The sequence below is a fragment of the Aphidius gifuensis genome, linkage group LG4, assembly GCF_014905175.1.
Source record: "Aphidius gifuensis isolate YNYX2018 linkage group LG4, ASM1490517v1, whole genome shotgun sequence".
Classification (NCBI taxonomy): domain Eukaryota; kingdom Metazoa; phylum Arthropoda; class Insecta; order Hymenoptera; family Braconidae; genus Aphidius; species Aphidius gifuensis.
The window spans coordinates 12,990,207-12,993,855 of record NC_057791.1 but is presented as its reverse complement, the minus strand read 5'-3'; the positions used below and the strand labels follow the sequence as shown (position 1 = coordinate 12,993,855).

The 3,649-nt window shown below is 24.1% G+C and overlaps 1 pseudogene; it reads right to left on the bottom strand.

The window, feature by feature from the left end:
• Nucleotides 1-1,311: 1,311 nt before the first annotated feature.
• LOC122855109 lies at nt 1,312-2,104 on the bottom strand (annotated as a pseudogene).
• Between the last annotated feature and the right edge of the window lie 1,545 nt (nt 2,105-3,649).

Below are 3,649 nucleotides of genomic sequence, written 5' to 3'. Positions count from 1 at the left end.
AGCTGATTTATTATTCAATGTTTTGATTATTTCATCATTGGCAAAAATAAAAGCTGTACCAGATTTGTCAGTTGTCTCAACTCGTCCTTTATAAATATTTGCAAAACCAGGAAACTCTAATATTTTATTATCAAATGCATCATATGTATGTGGTACTGGTGACCAAGCTTTCAGCCTTTCACGACTTGTAATATTTCTCACTACATTTTTATTTACACTTGTTTCTTGTACTTCAGAATTAGCCAATCTGGATAAATAAATCATCATCATCATCATCACCATCACCAACACCATCATTATTGAATTTAAATAAAACAATTTTAAAAGGTTTAAAAAGAATAAAGAATTAAATTGAAATCAAAAGATTATGATATATTTGAGCTCACCGATCCATCACAGTGTTGCTGTAAATCTGTCCAGGTGACTGATAGGTTTTCTTTGCAAAAAATTTAACTTCTTCTCTAATTTTATTATCTTCAATTAAAATATTTTTGTTTGTTGCACATGTATGTGAATTAATTAAGAATAATTTATCATTAATAATGGACAATTGGGCAGAGCAAGATTCAAGTTTTCGTCGAGCACATCGAAAAGTATGTCCACCTCGTGTATCACGATGATATTTTTTATTATCACAAATAAATATTTTACTACCTGGTAGTTGACCATTTAATTCTATCAAATTACAAATTGGAATTTCCATTATTAAAATATTATTTTGAAAAGAAAATAAACAAATTAATTTAAAACCATAAAACGATCACAATTCTATTTTAACAATAAAACAATTATAATAACTGCACAATAATTTATTGAATAAATAAATAATCCTTCAATTTATTATGATTTATTTGTTAAATATTAATTTATTTTTTGATATAAGTGAAGTTGGTGTTTATTGTTTTTTGTTTTTTACATAAAACAATAAAGTGAATATAAAAAATAATAGCAATAATAATCTATATTTTAAATAAAATTACTACAACATGTACAAAAAAATTTTAATTAAAATATACTTTTTTTTCTTTTTTTTTTCATCAACAGATTGTTGAAGATTCAGAAGATCGTTTGTCAAGAGGGTAAATAATCTTCTTAATGTTATTAAAAATACATTAGATGAAACTCAATTACCTGAAGAATCATCAACCAAAAAATAACTTTGAAAAAAAAATACCATTTTACCTGCATACATTGTAATTTATTCATTCACGCAAAACAAAGTGTAAAACATTGAACAAATAAGTAAAATAAATTTCATAATTAACTTTTTTATTTATTTTGAATATTAATTAGTTATTAAAAATCAATTTATTATCTTTTTTGATCACCAAGATCATCAATGGAATCTTTATTAATCTGTAACAAAAAAAGAAAAACACAATTTTCATATTTGAATTAACAAATAAACAAGTAAAGTAAAGTAATACTTCTAATAAAAGCTAATTAATACCCGAGGCCATTTGCCAGGAATGACATCAAATAAATTATCCTTGATATCACCTTAAATGACTATTTCATCTACCAGTTACACTTGAACTACGTGCAAATTATTACCAAAAAATGTAGCTGCAAGTTTTAAATCAATATCTAAAAAATATCTAAAAATAAATAAATTAATTAATTAAGTGTTTAAGCTTTTAGCTTGCTAATGAAGATAAATTTTTTAATATATTATATTTACCAAATGTACTGAGACCAGCATGAACAGTTACTGATTTTTTTTTTCCTCTTGGTGTTCTTGATACTGTTACAAGTTTTAGTAAATCTCCTTTTTTTTCAGCTTTAAGCATATCTTTACCATCACGTTTTTGACTTTTTTTTTTTTATCTTCACCAGCACCAGTTTCATAACCATCTTCACCAAGTTTAACTTTTTCAAATTCAGTTGGTAAATTACGTCCTAGCCATTGTTTACATTTTGCATATCCTGGATATTATTCATAGTACTAAAAAAATAAAAATTTCTCATTGATTTTTTATTGACATAAACAAAATGAAATTATTGCCTCAATTGGAAGAGTACAATTACCACAATATTGTACTTTAATTGAATAATTAATTTTTAGATCAGCACCCAAACGATACTCTGAGTGTTCCACTGACATTTTATATAGAAAATAAATATTATTTTAATATAAAACCCTAATTGTATATTTGTTAATTAAAAAATTAATATAGTAAGTAATTTATACAATAAATTATTCAACAGACAATTGATTGAAAATAAATAATAAAATAATGACTTACAATCCAGGATCATAAACTGCTTTCCATGTTTCAGGCAATAGATAATTTTATATTTGTTAATTAAAAAATTAATATAGTAAGTAATTTATACAATAAATTATTCAACAGACAATTGATTGAAAATAAATAATAAAATAATGACTTACAATCCAGGATCATAAACTGCTTTCCATGTTTCAGGCAATAGATAATTTTGCAATAATTTTGCTTGAATTTTTAAATACTTTTTTGATGGCTGAGCATGATAAATGTTATATTTATTTGGGCATCCTATATGTCCCTATAAAACCAAACAACTAATAAATTAACTAATTTATTTATTATTAAATTAAATGAAAATACATTACCATAAAAAATATAAAAAATGTAAACAAATGTCAAGTGGCGAGTGGGGTGGGTTTTCATTAAACGAATAAATTTTGGTTGCAAAACTCGCCTTGAAGGTGTGTGTTTTTATTTTTTTTTCGGACATCATGGCTGATCACAGGCATCACAGCTGATCACAGCTGATCATGGTTTAAGCTTACGTGGTATTAAAACGACTTAAATTAATTGTTTATAATAATATATAAATAATTGGATTATAAATTTGATAGTGTTTATTTAAAAAAAATATATAAATGTAAGTACAGATTTATTTATTTATTTGATATTATAACAATAAAATTTACATTGATTCAATTTCAACGAGAATACTAACTGAAAGCATGAAAAATTATAGCTTTGAATTAATGAATATGTCAAAATTATTTACAGTACTCATTGATACTACTAAATTAACAAGTGGTGTAGATACAACAACAAAACGTGTTTATGATGTTAAAAATATAAATAAAGGTAACAACAACAACGACAGCTATTATTATATTTTTATAAGTAATGTTCCATTCATTGTTCAATTTTGTTTATTATTTTTTTAGTTGGAGTACAACGAACAAGGCAGACCATTTATTGTTGTCAAAGGTAAATAAATTAATTACCTTCAATAGTAACTATTATTATTAAACTTGATTAATTTATTTAAATTAGATTGCCAAAGAATTACTAGAAGTTGTGACAGCCAACAAGGATCATGCACCAACATCAATGACAAATTATTCTGACCAACATGATAAATTTGATTCAATTTCAACGAGAATACTATAACTGGAAACATGAAAAATTATAGCTTTGAATTAATGAATATGTCAAAATTATTTACAGTACTCATTGATACTACTAAATTAACAATGTGGTGTAGATACAACAACAAAATGTGTTTATGATGTTAAAAATATTAATAAAGGTAAGAATAAATATTAAAATTTAAATACTTAATTCAAGTATCAGTATAATTCATTTGTTTTCCATTATCATGTTCAAAAACAAAAGAAACTATTCAACTCACTATAAATTTTTCTGTT